Raw genomic sequence first — 22122 nt, 5'->3', positions numbered from 1 at the left:
TTCCCGAAAGAATCACTGAATCTTAGTTTTACCAATGGCTCTATTTCAGAAGCTTTAAATATAGCTGTTATGTAATCTGGAAATAGTAGTGATTTCTATCAGGGATTTAGGCATAGCTTCACTCCCTCATCAAAAAGAATTTTAAACCACTAATTCTTCATTGTGCTATTTTAGGATCTGTACAAAGAGAATTATTTAAATAAAATCCCAACCCCTTAGGACTTTATAATCTAAGAAAGTACTGCCAAGGAGAAACATAAAAAGACATGCAAAACATTAACCCAAGAAGAAAACCAGGAAATTGACACAACTAATCATGATTTTAAGTATATTTTATGTATACAGCATACATTTTTCAGTTCATGTTGATAAGCTTTTGAGAACAGAAGGCCGAATTTATACTCTTTACAGTATATTTAGAATGTACTTGTTTTTCTTTCTTCTTTTTCTTTTTCTTTTTTTTTTTAATTGAGACAGAGTGTCGCTCTGTCGCCCAGGCTGGAGTGCAGCGGCGCAATCTCGGCTCACTGCAAGCTCCGCCTCCCGGGTTCACGCCATTTTCCTGCCTCAGCCTCCCGAGTAGCTGGGACTACAGGCGTTCACCACCAGGCCTGGCTAATTTTTGTATTTTTAGTGGAGATGGGGTTTCAGCGTGTTAGCCAGGATGGTCTTGATCTCTCTCCTGACCTTGTGATCCATCCGCCTCGGCCTTGCAAAGTGCTGGGATTAAGGGCGTGAGCCACCGCGCCCGGTCGAGAATGTGCTTTTTAACATGATGGATACTCGATAAACATCTTGTGATAATGAAGAGGATTGTTTAAGTGTAAAGCTGAAGCTTCTCTGAGACAAGGGATATGAAGAAGGAGAAGAAGGAAGGCAGGAGGAGGAGAATGGAGGGGAAAGGTGAGGAGGAGGAAAAATAGCCTTAAGATTATATAAATCAAGGTGAGATGTGGTCTAGCTGTGCTTATATGGTACATTGAAGATTTTTGGATGAGTCTATAGCTTACCTGGACACCAAGTCTGCCTTGAAAGATAGCTTTCTAGCTTAGAAATCTTAATATTTTTCAAACCAGTGTACACCCTTTTAATTACAAACATTTTTAATGTCCCCAAAAGCAATTATTTCCATAAATAAATAAACCTACCAGCCTACACACAAAAATAACATAGCTTACCAGCATCGAAATTTAAAAACTCAGTATAACTATCTAACTGTAATATAATTGAGACATATAAGACATGTAATTAAAATGGAATAATACACATTTCAATATTTAAAATATATAATTAAGTAATTAGGTGTTCACACTTACATACAGAATAACCGTAAATGTGAGAGTTTCAAATGAAGATTAATGAAGTGTGTGGTATGGGTAATTCGCATATTGTTGCTAACAGAACACACTAATTTGTTCATAGACAGTTTTTAAAATAGTGAACTAGTCTTAGTTAAGTTCCAACCCAAACAGAATACAATGTATCTTCCCTCAATTTACATGATGAATATATTCATGGAAAACTCAGTGTATATTATAAGCCTGCCCAAAGACTTTTCATTTTTGCAAAAAATGTTATTTATAGGATCAAATAATTACAAATAGAATTTTCACCCATATGAATGTCTCCTAAAGCATTTCAATGTCTTGCGGGATTCAGGAGAGTTTTGTTTTTTCTATCTGAGGCTGTCCTTAGATCTGCAATACCTGTGTCCTCTCTGTGTGTTAGCCACCCAAGGCCCTCAGAATGACTGAGTGGTTTCTCAGAGATGTCCAAGTGGCAGCAGAGAAGCCCCACACAGAGTGAAAAATGTATTGTACAACTAAGTGGAGACAGGAAATTCATAGCAACAGCTAAAGAAAGAAGGTAAGCAAAGTGAAAGGGGGATGCAAAAATATAAAGGTAGGATATACCTTTATGTTCACTTCCTGTGACTACTGTAACAAATCATCACAAGCTTAGTGGGTTAAAATAACAGAAATTTATTCTCTTATAGTTCTGGAACCGAAAGTGTGCAATCCAGGGGACAGCATGACCTCTACACCCTCCAGGGTAAACTTTAGTTTTTGGCTCTTCCAGCTTTCTGGTGGCTCCAGGCATTCCTTGGCTTGTGACAGAATCACTTTAATCTCTGCTTTGGGTCACACTGGCTCCTCCTCTTCTCTGTGTGGCTGCCTCCCTCTATATCTCTTACAAGAACATTTGTCACTGGGTTTAGGGCCAATCTGGATAATACAGGATCATGTCATCTCAAGATCTTTAACTTAATTACATCTCCAAATATCCTTTTTCCAAATAAGGTTGCAGGGTCTAGGACTTGTACCGATCTTTTAGGGGGTCACCACTTAACCCACTTCCATTCCAGGCTGTGGCTTTCTTATGCCTCATTGTGACAACCAAAAACACTCCTACAGATATTCGAAATGCATCTATGTGTGCAGAATGGCTCCATTGAGAACCACCTGGTCTGCCTAGTTTTTCTGTCTACAACCTTCCTTCCAATAAAAGGTGTGAAGTATTCAAGAGCTTCTAGCACATATAATTTACTCTCCCCCACTGTTTACTAATTGGGTTTAGATTGTTCCTCATAATACTTTGCCTTTGTTCTTTTAGTTATAGACCTTTTTTCTGCTGTTGACATATGGCATAATCAAGAACAATATGGCTGTGGAGAAAGGATTTAATTCCTCCTACTAAGATGTTATCCCATTTTACTGGTCAAATCACTTAAACTGTCTATGACTCATTTCTCACATCTGTAAAATGAGGATATAAGTTTTTTCCTCAGGCGTGTGCTATCATTAAATGAAATTATGGAGGCAAATCCATTTGTAACACATAAAACACAATGTAAAAATAAAGTGTATTTGTTACAGTTTGGATTGTATCTACGTATTTAGTGAGGAAAAAATTCTAAATAGATGACTTTTGCAAATATTAACTACTATATCTCCACTTAACATTTTTCACAATTAACATATTTTGGGGATGCATATAGGTAATAATCTGTGAGTAGAGGTTAATAGGTATGTATAAAATTTAATTTGAACTGGAAAAAAATATACATTTTTTCGTATTACTTCCAAGTGTCCGAGTGATTGTTTTAAGGGAAATAGAGCTTTCTAAAGAATCCAAATACCTTTCTCCTTTTGCAAAAAAGAATCTTCTGAACTCAAAGTAGGTCACCATGAAATATCCCAGATTGATTAGCAACTTTTGTCTCTTCATTAGAAGTTAGCCTTAGAGCACACAGTATCCAAAAGAGCTTTGACATTGCAGTAATGCCAATGACATGTGATGTTGAAAACTTTAAAATGAATATTTACAAATGTGCAATTTGGAACATACCCTGACATCATCTCCTTCCCCCCTTTGCTATCCCTACCTGGTGTCCTGGGTTGCTTCTGCAATTCTGTTAATTAGCATCACAGAAACAGCTATCAAAGTCAGAGTGTCCTGGTTATTTTCCTCTACAGTCTGCACAGATAAGATCAAGTAAGGTCAAGCAGTCAGCAGGAGTGAGGCAGAGTTTTGACACCAGCATCCCATTGTCTGCATTTAATACCACCTGGCTCTTCCAGGGCAGAGAATGGCATTGTCATCAAAATGGTTTTGTATATAAATAGTCCTAATAATTGATGAGTGATTGATGTTTGTATATGTGAGTTGTGTATTTTAAACATACTCTCTACAGAGATTAAAACTTAAAAATTCCTTTTACTGCATGTAAATGATTATCCAAATATCTCATTCAGTTTATGATTTTATCTGAATCCCATGGCAATTAAAAAAATGCTAAAATCTTTCATTGCTATTGTAATGGAAACCTGGTCTAAGAGCATATGCCATATAGTCACATTTACCTTGTAACTCAATTTTAATCTTTTTTATTGTCCCAGAGAACAGTTAGAAAATTAAACATTTTAATTTCAAAAGTAAGTGCTTATGAAAAATATGAAATGTAAATATGAAAAATAATGGTTGATTATCCTAATCAAAGACTTCTCCTAGCTTAGTTTGAGAGTAACATATACATATGTATGCATGCATGTTTGTGTATGTGTGCATATATGTATTCATATATATCATATTCAAAATGCTTGTATGTGAATGATTCATACATGTATGTACAAAATCTGGTCACTGATGGTGATAATCAACTGAATGAGTCTAGCTGTCAGATTTCCAAATGATTGTGGTAGTTTTCCATTTCATTTTAGCTTTTGTCAAGACTGTGTAATCTTCATTTACAGACTGCCATTGCTTGGGATAAAAGAGTGATACTTGCTCTACATTTGTGACTAGAAAATCTTAGGTTCTTCCATGGTTTTATTGTTTTGTTTTCAAATATGACAGAACTTACTTATAATTATGAAAAGATTATTAAGCTAAAATCAAAGGAAATGAAGTCCTTGACCATTTATCTTTCTAATCATGGAAATCAGTTTAGTTTCATTGGGCCTTAGTTTTGTTACATGTACAATGAGGACATTAAAATAAATTATTTCTAAGATAACCTTTTTGGTAACATAAAATACATGAAATAGAATATGAGAATACTTAAGAGGCAATGCACAGTTGAAAATATTGAGACATACCACTTTTTTTCAGATATTTGCATTTTCTTGCTGTGTCTAGGCATAAAATTAAACTTAGATCTGTGTCATTTGTAAATAGTTGTTTGTTCCAATTCAGTAATTTAGGAATGATATAAGAAATCAGAGTATTTTATAAGTATACTTATCATCAAAACATTAAAATTACTGGAGCTATAAAAGGCATTTCTTCAAGACTCTAGACTCTGATTTCTATGGAATTGATTTATTAGTCAAGGAAACATCTTCAATTTGTGGAGAAAAAGATAGCTATTTCTTTCCTGGCTCCTCAAAAAGAAATCACTCAAAATTCAGCCCTATTACAGCTTTTCTTAAAAAAGGGAAGAGATGTGAGAAAATGAGTTTTCCCTCATCTTCACTGGTTACTAGTGATTTAACCAGATAGTAAAGAGAAAAGAAGCCCATACAAAGTTAATACCATAAGAGTAGATCATTTGCTGGTTGCATTGCTGAGAATTGTGGTTCTCTGCTTCAAGTCAGAGGCAGATTATTTTGGGTTTTGAATTATTCTTTCAACTTTAAAGGTAAATTTGGGCCAATCAGTGTGTGTTTTCATAGATGCTTGCTGCTGCCAGTAACTCTGCCTTGAAAACACTGACGGCAGCTGTGATTTCAGGCATTAATGACCAATCACAGTTCTGAAAGCCAGTGATCACAATTTTTAAAGCGCCTTCCCCTTGTGATGTCATCTCAATTTCAGAGGCTTTATTTATTCCCTGGAAACTGGCTGTTAGCTTGATGAGCACTCCCCACTGAGAAATTTACTTTACAACTTCCTTAAATTTACAGGGGAACCCTTACAGAACAAATTGTAGGCTTCCTCCAAGAAGTAAATAGATCTAAACTAGAACAACTCTTTTGGCAATATAGCACCAGGATGAGTTAACAGTTTCTCACACCCAGTCTGGATACAGAGTATTAAATTACATTTGGCCTGACTCCATCATTGAGTGTATCCTAAGTGATATTTTTATTCAATAGCTGCTTTTAATGAGATTTTGATGTTTCAGGAAGTTTCATAGAGTCAATTGCAATCCAATGAATGTTTCTGTGTCTTCACATTACTCTCACTGTTTCAAAACTGGGGGAGGTGTTTTCTTGCACAGTTACGTTAGAGTTTTGCAATATGGAAAGAGGCATGGTATTGACTGTCCAAGAATGTACACAGAAGTAAAAGTAGCTAGCTGATTGAAGACTTACTAATGAAAAACAAAAACTCAGAAATACACAAAATGTATGTTCTGATGAGTACACATCCATCAAATCCTTTGTTGCCACAACCTCACTACCAAAACCTTCTTTCAGAAATTTTGGAGAGGTTCCTTTTATCTTACCCTACAGCAATGATTTTTGACAAATAACTCTTTCGGCCTTACCACTTTCTACCTTCTATTGTGCCCAAAGATTATGAGTTTTGTCTGTCTACCACATGCTGATAGGGAGTTATCTGAGACATTAGCTGGGCATTGGTTTTGTTGTGATTGTGGGGAGTAGAGGTAAACAGGTGGAAGGAGAATTCATCTCAGCATTTTATTTTTTCTGGATGGCTGCTTTTCATAAATGTAAAAGTTATTCTCAGTGATAGGGAGAAAGTTGCTTGCCTTGATTTGTTTGCCATCAATTTTCTCCTTCCAGGAAGAAAATTTCTTTGGAAAACAGTCATTTGTCATCATTGAATTGTATTGCTGGCCACCAGCTTTTTGGAATTCTGTTCACAGCTTTGTGTATTGCAGTTTTCATGTATTTATCAACCACTTATTCAAGTGCTCAAACAGATTTAGCTTCCCTCCACATATTAAAGGATAAACAATATATTCCCAGTTACTTAAAAGTTAGATATTGACAAACTCATTCTCATCCACTCTTTCTGTAGAATTATGGACCGTGTGTCAGGCTAGCACTAGCAGCTGCATCTTCAGAAATGAAAAATGGAGCTTCTCTCTCTTCCTCCACCCTACTAAATGTTACAAATAACTTCTGACTCGTTCCTAAAATAAAGTCAAGATATTTTTTCCTCCTGCCTGACATGATTAGTTTTGGAGTTCTGTTCCAATTTACCCTGACCATATCCTCTCCCATCTTCAATCATTCAAGAACATTTCCTTTTAACTTCTTCCATTTATTTTTTGATGATCTTAAACAGTTTCTTCAAGTAAGTGTGTTATTGTGGGCTATTCAATATGAAGAACTATAACTTGGCAAACTGTAATGATGACTGAGTCAACAAAAAATTCCCCACAATTGCCCATATTCTCTAATAAATAATAGTTGTTACAGAACAGGCAAGGTTTGAAAACGTTTGGTTTTGTTAAAATAAAGGGATACTTGTTCCTGTATCCAAAGCCCTCTGAATACAAAAGTAATAAAAATTACTTTGTTAATAAATGTAGAGGTGTCCAACATCATATTAATAAATCAAACACAATCACATTTCCTTATGTAATCAGTCATTTAAAAATAATACCTAAAATAATTTATTGCCACATATAAGTATTATAATGGTAAAAAAATCTTTTTATCTGCTTAAAATATCACAATGTTTTGTTTCAAATCTTTTTTCAGATATCAAATTCCCTTAAGAAGGACATGCATTGAAATATATAAAACTATATTTTTACAAAATAGTTTCAAGGAAGATTTTTCTTTGATAGGACATGCAAGAAGCATAGATTTTAGCTGAATCTGTAAAAAAGCAGTTCTTAAGTGTCACTAATCATAAAAAAAGTATAAAATAGCAAAAGCAATAAAAACTATATAGCATACAACCTTACTAAAGTCAATATTATAAACCTTACAAACTCAACAGTTAACATCATGCACGGACTAAAATTTCTGCCTATCTGTGGGTTTGGTCCCTTAGCTCCATGACTGCAGCAACCCCAATTTCCACTCATTTTCCTTGGTATTAAATCTTTCTCTCAGGCAGAACTAGGTCTAATTAACCTTTAAATATTCTGAGTTTATCACAGGGGCATCAGTTTGACATATGAATACTTTTGAAGGAATGAAACTCCTCTCTCAACACAGTTCTTCATTCTCTTCTACATAACAGTTGTCTTTGTTCTTATGTTGCCCAAGCCCTTGCTTATTCCTTGTGCTTCCAATTAGCCACTCTCTTTGGGCTTCCCTTCTGTTCTACTCAGACTGGACTCCAGTGTCAGTCATTTAAAACACACATCAACTCTCACCTTGGAATTTTCTTTTCCCAGCCCTTCTATAATGCTTGTTTGCAAGTCATGAAATTATCTACTATCTTTGTTGTCAAATTCTGGAAGTACTCACAAAACCACACTAAATACAACACATTAGAAAGCCAAGCTGTCAAGTGGATTTCCACTGCTGCTGGAGAATCTCTTTTATCCTTCATGCAGTGGTGAATCTTCATATTTCAGTCCACTCACCCAGCAAGGTGGTCAAGCGTATGGGCTTGGGAGCCAATCTTAGTTTGATTCACAGATGTAACTCTCACTGACAGCCTTGAACAAGTTCTGTTCTCTAATGATACAATTTCCTACATTTAAAATGGGGGTATTTATAGTACATAATCCATGGAGCTGTTGGAAACATTAAATGAGGTAGTACATGTATGCTATTAAGCACAGTTCCTGGAAAATAGTAACCCCTAGACAAATAGTAGCTATTTTTAAATTGATTACTGCAGTTAGAACCAACCAAGTGGTGTTTGTTTAACATATCAATTATTTCTAGAACTTCCACTTCTTTTTTTTGTATACCTGACTGAGACCTTCTTTCTTATAAACATTTCTCTTTTAATGTGTACTTTTGGTCCCCTGACTATTCTAAATTTCCTAGTTCCTCTTAGTTTCATTTCCATCTTTAATGTCTCCCTCTCTACGACTTAGTTCCTTCCCTTTTGGGTGGCAAACATGCTCAATTTCTTCATTTCCTCTGTGTGATGCTACTATTCCAAGCTTCCACACCATCTGTCCCCCTGCCTTGCTGCCAAACTTATGGAAATAGATCATATCTTGATGTCACCACTTTCTCAGAAGTACTTGCTTCTCAAATTTAACCATTATAATCAGGATTCAGTGTGGACTTATTCTATTGAATAGATCTTTTGAATAGTGTTTTGAAATTATTCTCTCCAAACTATGGTTGGCCTTCACCAACCATGCCCTCCTTCTTGTACTCCCTCCCCATTTGGCTTCCATGTCATACAATCATCATTTACCTCTTTTTTTCATAGCTACTTGGAAATTTGTTCCTTTTCTATTTCTAGTTCTATCTCCCCTTCCTCCTTTCACCTTTTATTAGTAATATCTCTCATCAAAGACAAGTTCTGTTTTTAACCCTGTTGCTCTCTAATAATTTCTTTCATTCTGAAGTTTTTTAAATCTCATCTCTACCCAGATGATTACTGAATATGAAATTCTAATTATGACCTCACTTCTGAATTTGTAACTCAAAATTTAAATTGAATGTTTAACCTCTCCACTTTGATTTACCTGTAGCATTTAAATCAAATCAGAAAATATCAATTTATTATACCTATTATTTTTCCACTTACTCTCCTGTTTCTATTGAAGTACCACTGCTCTCCCAGTTGAAATTTAGTAGTCAACTTTAACACCATCCTTTGCCATTGCCCCCATAGTCAATTATCTATCAGGTCTAGAAATCACCATATAATTCTCACGTCCACATTCTTCTTCGCTCATACTTCCTTTATTCTAGTTCAGGCTCTTATTAGTCGTTGCTGGACTTTTTCAATAATATCCTAGTTGGTATTTGTGTTTCTAATCTACTTCCTTTTCCATTTTACGTTTTGCTGACAATGTCCCTAGCCATCTTGAAAACGTTCAGACCCATTTAAGTCCAGAATCTTATTCCTGTAGTATTATTCTCTGTCTCACCATTCCAGCTCTAAATCTCTATACCCATATGTAAGGACATCCCGTGTTCCATGTACAGTATTCATTCTTTCTCAAATGCTTGTCTCATTTGATTATCTCCACTATTTTCTCTGAGATTTTTGTCTTAATCTGAAATTCTACTTTGTCCTACATGATTGATAAAATTCTATGTATTTTTCAAGACCCACTCAGATATAATTTGTCTGAAGTCTTCCCCTGCTTCTTCCAACTGTATAACAGCTGTTTATTTTGCATGTCCCAAACTATGTAAACTTCTTAGAATATTCCTTGCCTGTCTTAGCCAGTATTAGTCTTAACCAGTTTGTTAAGTGAGGAAATCTCATTTGTCTTTGTAACTCTCGTACCATATAGTGGGCTCTGAGGAACAATAATAAATTATATTATTGATATTGACTTATTACTAGGAATATGATTAAAGATAAATAGAAAGGTCATAGAGAATCCAAAAATAAGAGAACCAATTGTTGCATTTCACCCTACTTTTGAACAGGTTTAACAATTTATTTAAATATAGACACCCACTTCTGAAAGGAATTTCTAAATTTGCAGTAAATCTGTAAAGTTAATATTTTAGGACATTCCCAAAATAGATTCCATTAACCTTTATCCTCAATCCACTTTAGCCACCCATTTTCCTGTCTCATTCTGGCCTTGCCACCTCAAATATCCTTTACATCTCAATCATAGTATCATATCCCCAATTCAACTCTTTCACCTATTTTTTTTTTACTTTATTTAGCTTTTCTATTTCAAGCAAAGATCTTGTAATTTCTTGTGACAATTCAACTTCCACTACCTTACCGAAAATTCTAGGGTCAAGATATGACAGAGAAGAGTTCCTTAAGTGTTGCAGGAAGTCAGGGACCCTGAATGGAGGGACCGACTGGAGCCGAGGCAGAAGAACATAAATTGTGAAGATTTCATAGACATTTATCAGTTCCCCAAATTAATACTTTTATAATTTCTTACGCCTGTCTTAACTGCAATCTCTGAACATAAATTGTTAAGATTTCATGGACATTTATCACTTCACTAATAATACTCTTGTAATTTCTTATGCTTGTCTTTACTTTAATCTCTTAATCCGTTGTCTTTGTAAGCTGAGAATGTATGTCACCTCAGGACCACTATTGCGAAAATTGATTGTAAAACGTGTGTTTGAACAATATGAAATCAGTGCACCCTGAAAAAGAACAGAATAACGCGATTTTCAGGGAACAAGGTAAGATAACTATAAGGTCTGACTGCTTACAGGGTCGGGCAGAATAGAGCCATATTTTTCTTCTTGCGGAAAGCCTATAAATGGATGTGCAAGTAGGAGAAATATTGCTGAATTCTTTTCCCAGCAAGGAATAACCCTGGGGAAGGAATGCGAGGAGGTCTATAGACAGCTGCTTTGGGAGAGACTGTCTTATGCGGTTGAGATAAGGACTGAAATATGCCCTAGTCTCCTGCAGTACTATCAGGCTTACTAGGATTAGGAAATTCCAGCCTGGTAAATGCTAGCCAGACTGGTTCTCTGCTCTCAAACCCTGTTTCCTGTTAAGATGTTTATCAAGACAATACATACACAGTGGGACATAGACTCTCATCAGCACAGCAGGACATAGACCCTCATCAGTAATTCTAATTTTGCCTTCACCTTGTGATCTTAATCGCCTTTTGAAGCATGTGATCCTTGTGACCTACTCCCTGTTCGTACACCCCCTCCCCTTTTTAAATCCGTAATAAAAACTTGCTGGTTTTGTGGCTCAGGGTCATCATCACGGTCCTACCAATATGTGATGTCACCCCCAGAGGCCCAGGTGTAAAATTTCTCTCTTTGTACTCTTTCTCTTTATTTCTCAGACCAGCCAACACTTAGGGAAAATAGAAAAGAACCTAAGTTGAAATATTGGGGACTGGTTCCCTCAATACTTAAGAAGCTAAAATTAGAACACAGAAATAACATTACAAGAAGCTAACATTAGAACAAAGAGCTGACATTAGAATAAAGAATGAAGTTAAGTAACTTATGTGTTAAATGTTAAATTAAAAAATATAAATACATTTTCAAGTTTAAATTATTTGTTTATTTAAACTTATCAATGTATTTCTTCAATCCATTTTTATTGAAAATTCAAACCATTTTGTTTTTTTTTTAAACAATTCAAATTATTCTTGCATAAGTATGTTTAGAATTTTTTGTCTTTCTAGTTATTTGGGGGAGGAAATTCCTATAGATTGAATTTATGAGACAAAAGGTATGCAATTCATATGTCAAATGTTTATCAGCAACTAATACATGTTAATTGCTATGGTAGGCAATTTCTACATTATCTCCCAAATTCCTACTTCCTTGTATTTATGCCCTTGTGGAATCCTACCTGCTCGAATATGGGGGTCCACCTAGTAACTCCCTTTTATGAATAGAATTTGCAAAGGTGATAAAATTATGCCTTAAATATTAGTTTCAAAGACACTTTTGCTACAGTCTTGCCCCTCGTCTCTGTCTTTCATCTGCTCTTATTCTCCCTTTTGCTTGCCAGGAGGGAAACAAGCTATCATATTGTGAGCTTCCCTAGGGAGAGGCCTACTAGCAAGAAACTAAGGGCAGCCTCTGGCTGGTAGCCAATGAAAAAAATGACACCTCAGTCCCCTTCGGTGGGGAACTGAATTCTAGCAATAACCATGTGATTGAGTTTAAAAGCAGATCTTCCCCCATTTGAACCTTCAGATATGATCACAACCCCAGTCTTGATTGTGATATTATGAGAGACCTTAACGTAGAGCCACCCAGCTGAGCTGTACCCAGATTCATGACAAAGAAACTGTGAGATAATCAATGTTTGTTGTTTAAAGAAAATAAGTTTTGGGGTACTTTATTACATAGCAATAAATACTTAATATCATTGCTTTTTTTCTATGCACTCCATGGCACCTGTATAATGAATGAATGAATTGCTGAATAAGTGAATTAAATACGTGCTCAAGATTTTGTACTGCTGTCATTCAATTCTGTTTTGTTTGTTTGGTTTAGAGACACAGTCTTGCTCTGTCCCCCAGGCTGGAGTGCAGTAGCATGATCTTGGCTTACTGCAGCCTCTGCCTCCCACGCCCGAGTGATTCTCATGCCTCAGCCTCCTGAGTAGCTGGGACTACAGGCACACGTCATGACACCTGACTAATCTTTGTATTTTTATAGAGACAGGGTTTCACCATGTTGGCCAGGCTGGTCTCAAACTCTTGGCCTCAAGTAATCCACCGACCTTGGCCTCCCAAAGTGCTGGAATTACAGGCATGAGCCACCATGCCCAGGCTCAGTTCTGCTTTTTATTTTATGGGAAATGCGTAATTGTTGATATAAATTAGTTCCCCAAACTGCTCAATATTAAAGAGAAATGCCTAAACATGGAGAAGTCAGGTCTGAACATCATTTAGAATTATGCTTAACCACCCACTATAATTTCAGAGTTTTGATGCACTTCACAATAAAGCTGTATGTGTTTGGAATCCATCAAAAAACAAATCCTGAATCTACCACTTACTAGTTATATAATGTTGGGTGAGTTGCTCAGTCTTACTACATATTCTCAGTTTCCTGATCTGTCAAAAGGAGATTATGTTACTCAATTCAGATATTCCACTCAATAGTATATTCTATATAATAATTGCTCCAAAGTATTCAGTTTTTTAATACTCATCCTTCTAAAACTGAAAATATGGGATAACTTCTCCAAAATACTTTTTTTCAGTAAGCTATGGATATTTCTATTGTAGGTAAATATTAGGGAAGAGTGAATTATGTCTTTTAAAAATTTTTCTTATCCCAATTCAAAAAATATAATAAATGTCTAGAAGGAAAATAAAATAAAATTTGCCTTCAGACACATAGTACCTCAAGCTAAGGGTCAATACTCAGTCAAAACATAGTAATTGTTTATATGACTTATAAAAAATTTTGCAAAGTTACTTTAGAAAACTGAGGTTTTTTTTGTTGTTTATGATCTTACAAACTGTACTTCTAAAAATAAACTTAAAAGTTCTATTTACTCTAGAAATCATGATTTTCCACTTTGCATCACATGAGTTACTTGGATTATGTTAATCAATATCCTCAGCTATATATTCCATATTAAATCAAATCTAGATTTATTTAATATTTTATATAGAACAATCTTATTTACTGTTCTAAAAGTTGGTAAATTATAACTATTTCTAATATTATATTTAAACATTTAGTGTCATGTCTCATAATGTATGGTTCATAACCCACATGAATTCTTGTGGTTGCAAACTGATTTTTAAAAATATGCACTCTAGTCCCATTAATTTACAACTGTTTTTCACGCTTTTTTCACTTGAGGGCTATATTAGTAACTTCTCAAGAGAGTAAATAGATATTATTATACTTTGGCATTCACAATTTAAATTAGGGAGTAGAGTTCACTTAGCATTGCAATTTAGTGTTCTCCTGCCATGTAAAACTTAACCATTTTACAAAGCTCATTGTATGCATACACAAATACAAATTGTTGGAATTCTAATAAGTTTTAGAAAGAATATTTTGTTATAAGTACATTATAATTGCTGTCTTGTGTTGGTAATGGTATTTATTTTAAAATATTTTTATAGGCATTTATTTATTTTTAGCACACAGTAGATAGTATTACTTTTGAACATGTATAATTCCTGCATAAACATTTTATTTCTTTCACTATTTTTCTTATCACAGATTATTTTTCTACAGGTAGTTGGTACATATGAAACACACACACCCCTGCAGTTACAAAATGTGAGGAAATTATCTAGATCAGGTTTTCCACATTGGCATTTATGAACATCCTAAGCTCCAAGAATACATTCTGGAAGGTTTTATGACAGATTTTAAATTTCATATTCTGTATTTCAAACATAAGCAAAAAAGGAATTAATCCAATCATGTTCTTGATCATTTTGTGAGCATCTTTTCTCCTAAGAATTTTATTGTTTTCATTTACTTGTTGTTTCCCACTGCATTTGTTTTGAGCGAGAGTCAAATGAATTCAAAGAATGATATAAAACAAAAGTTATGCATCAGTTCTGATAGAAAAAAGAGATCAGAGAATGGAGATATTGTATGGGTTAAGAGTGTGCAAGCACGCTGAATCGAAAAATAAAAATGTCCTGCACGACTGCAGTAAATATCATATGCAAATTGTGAGTGCACGAACTGTGTCCACTCTTAGAACCAGCTTATGGCAGTTTTTAGTAACAAGTGCCAAGGTAAATGTGCATAATAACTACAATGACTTTCACAGTGATTCAAGGACAACACAACATTCTTAAAATTAAAAGATGAAATCAATAGCAACTGAAAATTAAAAGGTACTAATACATCTTCATATTATTAAACACAACCTCATCAGTTTAAATTCAGGAAAGCAGGTGCGTGTGCCATGTTGATGTTATTAATTTAAAATGCATTATTTAACTGGAACTTTCTGGCATTTTTGCTACGTAAAGTAAAATGAATAATAAAATTTATACATCCTAATCTTTATACATATTTGTTGCATAGCTTTGTACATGTATATTTTATTACATAATCGTTATAAGCAAATAATATGCATACTTTTATTATTATTTTACCTAGGTTTTACATGGATTATTTCATAACTCTTGCATGAGAAATCCTGCTCTAGGCTTTAAAACTTTTCAAATACAAACCAAAGTAAGTAATGAAAGTAATATATTTACCGCAAGCATATACATACACACGCATACACTGAAAATTTTACAAGTTTTTCATTTTCAGTGTAATATAAAAATTATAAAATTCAATCTGAGGTATTTTATTCTATTCTATTTCAATTTTAAGTCTGTTCATAGCCCATTAAATTAATTGAACAGCCTAATGATAGTGAAGCCACACAATTTGTAAACCTCTGCTTTGAAGACCTTGCCAAACAGTTCAACAGTCTTCACAGGCTATCTTGATATGGATCAAAGGTCCAAAAATGGGTTAAATATGAGAAGACTGAAGTTTCAACAGCAGAAAAGGAAATTGTTAAAAGCTCTCATTGATGTACAGGATTAATATAAAATTCATGAAAAATGATTAATGAAGCATGGAATTTAGGTGTATTTTAATATAATTTTGTGTGTGTGTGTGTGTGTGTGTATTCTTGAGCTTTACCAAGGTAGAATAGCACATAAGTCTAAGGTCAAAATCCCAGTTTAAAAGTAGTTTTGTCAGAGTGTGCTGATATGCTTGACGTAGCTGTAGCAACAGAGATAAGTGGAGGTTTGGGATTCTAGTAGAGTGCAACAGAGAAAAGACAATAGATTGTAAACAAATAAACAAATAGAGGAATTTAGTCCAAAGCTATGGTAAAACTGATGGAGAAGTAAGTCCCATTGTGGTTAGAAATAAAGGTTATACAACATGCACAAGGACATAATGACTCTCAGAAAGGGTTTAAAAATAAACACGTTAAACCTAAGCCCATTTGTCTTATTTAGTCACTCCAAATCCAGGGGCTTGAAAGTAGGCAGGGTGTTTACATTTATTAGTATTATATTTATTCTCTTTATACAAAGTGAATAGCTCATTGCTGGGATCATGTCCCCTGTGTCCTAAGTGTTGTGAACCAAAGAAATCTCTCAAGCACTTCCATGCCACAAATAACATGCTTAAGCTCCATGTAAGGAAAATATTTCCAAACATGCTAATGGAAAGCTTAAAGAAGGAACCTGTCCTTTCAATATATATAATTTGTGTTAAAGGTGCTTAAAGTTACATAGTTATAGAATGAATAGTTTAAATTACTGAAATACAATTACAATCTGTATTAGTGTTCCCTTTATTGGACTGTAAAACACATTTAAAATAAACTTTAAGAGGAAAAATTACATATGACCTAAAGACAAATAGTAAAATAGACATTCATTATGCCAAATACCCTATTTTTCTTTAAAATTGGAAATATTAAATGACATGGTCTGAAAAAGTATAATTCCCTTTGAGTTTATGCAAAAGAAAATAAATAGAATAAGTAAAAGTCAATCTACTGGAAAATAAAAGTATTCTTAGTGTTTAAATTATCTGGATTAAATAGCCTCACTGATTTACTTAATGAGATAATTTATATGTTTACAATTTTATGATTCTCAGTATATATTTAGTATCTCAAAAGAGATTGTTTTATAAAATATCAGATAATAATTAGGAACAATCACTTCTTTTCTGGCATCTCACTAATAGAGCACTTTGTATTTCTGGCTCTTTGTGTTATACCTTCTATTAACTTACACTGGAAACCAAATTTAAAACTTTTTTTTGCCAAAGTGGAGAGAGCTTTATTGGCCATGCTCATCCTTGTCAACTTTTTAAAAATTTGTATTTATTATTCTTTTAATTTTTAAAACACTACTCTAGTTGAATAGTAAAACAAAACAGTAGCCAGTAGTGAGCATATTAGGATTACAGTCCTTTGCTCATTCACTACTGCACATAAAATGCCAACAGCGAGTGTTATCACTGGTCTGCTTAAGAGGTTTGACACTGAACAGCTCTGAAATGATGTTTATCACCTTCATGCTTTTCCATTGTAACAGTCCTGCATTCACTTCTCCATTGTAGTGGCATCAGCATCGTCTTTCCTGATTTGAATCAAAGTCCACCAATTCTACTTGATTCATCTCATCAGTCTCTTCTACTTCTTTCCTCTTGGGTAGGAGTTTTTCCAGGAAGAAGTTTATCAAAAAAGGGAAAGCCGTTATCAAGAAAGTTTACCTTAAAATTCAATGATTAAGCACCTTTTCATGTGGTCTACAATAAATTGGCCTGCCTTCATTTAACACATACTCGATGGCTCCATGCTTGACAACATGATCTGGATGAGAGATGATGACTATGGTTCAGTTGTCAAGAGTGGATATGGGCTTTCAGAAGCCATGCAATACTACAATCAGCTGTATGTCCATATATATGAAAAGGTCTTCTCTTTGTCAAAAACAGCATGGTCCTTCTGATCTAACGCAATGATAATATCTCCTGGCTCCAGTCCTGGTTTTTGGTCTTCATCATGGGATGTTGTTTTCTGGCCATCTTTCATGCCTCTATCAATGTGAATCACTAGAACTGTCTTCTCCCAAAACTATCTTCTTTCCATTGCAGCTTTTACATCTATCTTGAGGACTGATCTGTTCTGCATGGCCCTGGGTTTCCATGCACACAGCTTGAATTTGCTGAGCCATTCCGGGTTCTATCTGATGAATTCTTATTTGCATTCCAATACCTCAGCAATTAGGACAGCACTGTGCTGTTCTATTTTTTTTTTTTTTTTTTTTTTTTCCACCTCTGACTTCACATCTGTCACAAATCACATTATGTTGCAGGGCCCATTTTCTTGTTGCAGCATCATATAAATCTTCTAAGGTTACTGAGAGCTGGTGTACAACATTTTTACCTTTCCTTTTAGTCTGCATCCTTCCTCCTCTTCAGAAACCAAAACTTGGCTCACATGGACATTAAGAATCCTTTTACCTATAAGAGAGATCAAAGATTCAGGAACTGAGGTTGATTAGAATGAATAAATGAATGAATATAAATGTTACCATACGATCTACTTGAAAAAATTCAAATCCTACATTTCCTGTTACCCTTCACCAAAAATATTAAGAGTAAAATTTATAGCAAAGTATGAACAGAGTTAACTTTTATTCCTTGAATAGGTAAAGGTTGAATAGAGAGGACAAACATTTGTTTATAAACACATTCTGTTTTGGAGAGAGCCTGTTTGCTAGCCCCTGTGGATTTCTTTGCCGAGGCTATGATAATGCTTACAGCAAAGAAGAAAAGAAGAGTTGGGCATCAGCCACAATGGTGGCTAAACTTTGAAATCAATGCAAATTTTTCACCATTTTTAAAGTATGAGTAGGCAAAATCATGTAGTTTCTTTAATAGCCTTGCACATTAAAATGAAAAGAACAAAGAAAAGGGAGGGAAACGGCAGTAATGGGAGAGGAGAAAGGAGGAGAAAAGGGAAGCAAGCATATTGTAAATCAGATTGTTTAAAGTAATTTTTTAAAAATTTGTTAAAGAGTGACCATATTTTTCTACTAAGATTTAATTTTTGAAAAAGGAATTAGGAAAAGTATGTTTGTTAGATACATGCGCAGATCTCAAAGACTGCTGTTGAGTTGTTGCTGCTCATAAGCTTCTATAGATGAAGTCTTTGTAGAGAAGCTTAAATTTGACTGGCTATCTGCTGGGATCTCTTATATTTACCAGCTTGTTGTTAGAAGGGTTTTTGGGGAATACAAGAGCTTTATTATCTCCCCAGGCTGCTCTAGTCATCCTGACACAGAACTGAGACTAGAACCAGTACAATACATCTCTTGCTTGGCATACCTGTATAGTGTCAACAGGAAAAATAAATTGCAGAATCATTTATTATCAAAATTAATAAAGTCTCACAGAGGGCAGAGTTTAATTTCATTCTTGTGCAGCAGGGCCATAGAAAATATGAAGCTTGAACCAATAAAGAACTTCAAGCTTTATACAATTAAGTTTACACATTAAAAAATTTAAAATGTTGTCTTCAGTATACCTAATTCTACAATCCACAGTGTACCCAAAGACAAGTTTAAGATTTGGGGAGAACTAAGTATTAGATAAATGCATATCATACTGGTCATGTTCAACATTTATATCTTTTAAAAATGGCAATGCCATATAATTCTAATGAATGCATAGTGAAATATTACCACACTTTATGATTTTCATGGTAAATAATGTCCATGTTAAACCTGAAATTTTAAACATCAGTAATGAGTATTAAATGTAAATAGCTTTGCATATACACATTGGAGATTTGGTCACTAACATTTATTTTCTTTAATAGCTAAGCACCATGCTTGTCTATGAAAAATGACATTACTGTAGATAATCTAATGCATATAATTACTAGTCTTTAATATTTATCACAATATGAAACTTTCAGTGAAACATTCAGTAGTATTTCACAAATGCGATACTATACAAGAAAGTGGTTCATATTTTAAGAAAACAAAACCATGCTTCCTATGACTAACAGTGATTAGCAGCTCATCAGTATTTTTGATTATTCCTCTAGTGCTTACATTTTATTTTTATTGCTTTTATTTTAATATTCATACAGTAATAACTAGCATGTTATTCATATAGTATCTACCTCCCTTATCTGGAATACTTGACAAAGTATACTATTATTTCCTTCAAAACTACTGACCATTTTAAATATCCTCCCGAATCTCTGCAAAATATTTAAATTGCTGTGCTTAACCCAAGCCACTGTTTATTTTTTATACTAGGTTAATGATTCATGGGATGAATTAACTAGTGCAAATTTAAAATCTCTAGCTAAATGCTGCCAAACTCTGAGGCCTGAGTGGAAGAAATATTCTCTCACACCAAGAACAATCTGCAGGGTGCTAACATCAGTTCAACCAAAATAATTAGAAAGATAAATTTGCTAAATCACTGTGAAAACTAATGTATTACTAATAATGTATGGGAAAAGAGGCTGTTTCATTAAATTGAATTCCCAGATTATCAAAATGTTTGGTTAGGCTATATTGCATAAGGCATGAAAGACAATGGTATCTGCTGAAAAGTGGAAATATTTGCTGTTTGAAGGCTAATTTTTTCCAACAGTGTTAATCCATTCTGTTGTCTTCAATTTGCTGAACTATTACATCTTTTTATTAGTATTCAAATATTCCCAAATTATTTCTTGAATTTCATTTTTTTAATCACTTAAGCAATGAATCAAGTAGTTCTTTCTTCATTGAGTTTTAGAATTCAGAATATTCATTATATTCAGTACTACTTCATGGAATCATTCTTGTTTGTTTAATTTTGTTTCCTGCATAATGAACGTTGGTGAATAAACATGGGAAATAATTAAGTCTTTTATACAGATATCAGAAACAAAGTTTTACCTTGATTAGAAGGATAATCAACTAATACCTTGTTAAAGAAGTCACAAAATTCCTGACTCATTGTGATATTTTCATGTTGGCTGTGATATATTCTTTTGGAGAATTAGAAAACCAATGACAGTTACTATAAAAATTTCAGAAATTATAGAAAAGTCTAAAAAGTAAATTGAAACTAATATCACTCCTAATTGTAGCAAGATTTCATCACAATAGTTTTCTTCTAGATTATTTTTTTCTTTCTGTGTGTATGTGTGTATCTCTATAGGCATAATTGTGTTTTAAGGTTGTTCATATTATTGCACACAAAGATTATCCTCCTTTTTTCACTTATACTACATCCAAGTATTTTCCAAGATCATTAACTATTTTCCAAGGTCATTAAAAGTTCTTTGAAATACATACTTTTAATATGAAGAAGTATCATATTTTCCAAGATCATTAACACTATTTTCCAAAATCATTTTCCAAGATCATTATTTTCCAAGTTCATTAAAAGCTATTATTTTCCAAGATCATTAAAAGCTCCTTGAAAGACATACTTTTAATATGAACAAGTATCATAATTAAGACCTCAACCTGATTTACTTGATCAGTTCCCTGTGACTGAATTTTTTGGGTATTTTCAACTTAGTCATTATATATAATATGAATGACAACAGTTGTTCTCCACTTTTTTCTGGCTTTTTTATTATCCTTAAGATGACTTCTGAGAAGTAGAATTATAGGTTCAAATGATATGAAAAATAAGATATTTAAAAGTAGAAAAATAATTTATTTAAATTTGACAAACACATATAGAATAAAAGTAACGATCTTAAACTCCTTTTAATCTTTTACCTCTTAGTCAAATACTACTAAGTTTTATGTACATTTTTATATACATTATCTATGGTAGATCAGTATATCCAAATATACAAATTTATTACATGCACATTTTTTGTTTATTTCTGTTTAATTTTTGACCAATAAAAATGAATTGTGCCATAATTTCACATTTAATTTTTCCCATTTAATAATATAAGTATTTTTCCAAGTCAATAATTATAAATGAAACACACTCATGTTAATAGCCGCATACTATAAAACTACGCAGTTTGGACATACGATTTTTTAATTTAATTATTCTTATTGATTGGCATTTATGTTGTTTCAAACAACGCAGCCGTAAGCATGAGACATGTATCCTCATATACTGATGCTTTTTTTTCTCTATAATAGACTCAATTGTGGGATTTGTAGAATTTTAACAAACAATTTTAAGGTTGTTTATATTACTTATACACAAAGATTTTCACTTTATACTACATCATAACTGTTTGGAAAATAAGTATTTTCCAAGATGATTATACTATTACTTGTACACAGAGTACAATAATACTGAATTTGCAAAAAATTTTAGCAATCATGTTGCATAAGAGACTGCCTGTTCCCCATATCACATTGAATTAAGAGATGTTCTAGACATTATTGACCTTAAAACCTTATTAGAGAGAAAATTCTGTTAAGGAGAATTTCTTTCAAATTTTATTTTTCCTATTAATGAATTTAAATATGTTATTATATGTATATTTCTAATTTTCATTTCATATTCCATAAATTGCATTTCCACATTTCTTGCCTATATTTTATTGGTTTGACATTTTATTATAAATATCTAGGAG

General features: G+C 33.6%; 1 protein-coding gene and 1 pseudogene across 2 annotated transcripts in view; one reads left to right on the top strand and one right to left on the bottom strand.

The window, feature by feature from the left end:
- The window catches only part of OLFM3 (olfactomedin 3), a 203293-nt gene that overhangs the window by 94058 nt on the left and 87113 nt on the right, over nucleotides 1–22122 (top strand). The window lies entirely within an intron of this gene.
- On the bottom strand, nucleotides 16326–17856 carry LOC110740554 (annotated as a pseudogene).

This window comes from Papio anubis, chromosome 1, assembly GCF_008728515.1.
Source record: "Papio anubis isolate 15944 chromosome 1, Panubis1.0, whole genome shotgun sequence".
NCBI classification, from domain to species: domain Eukaryota; kingdom Metazoa; phylum Chordata; class Mammalia; order Primates; family Cercopithecidae; genus Papio; species Papio anubis.
Note: the sequence above shows the minus strand (reverse complement) of the source record. Positions and strands in the feature narration are given on the sequence as shown.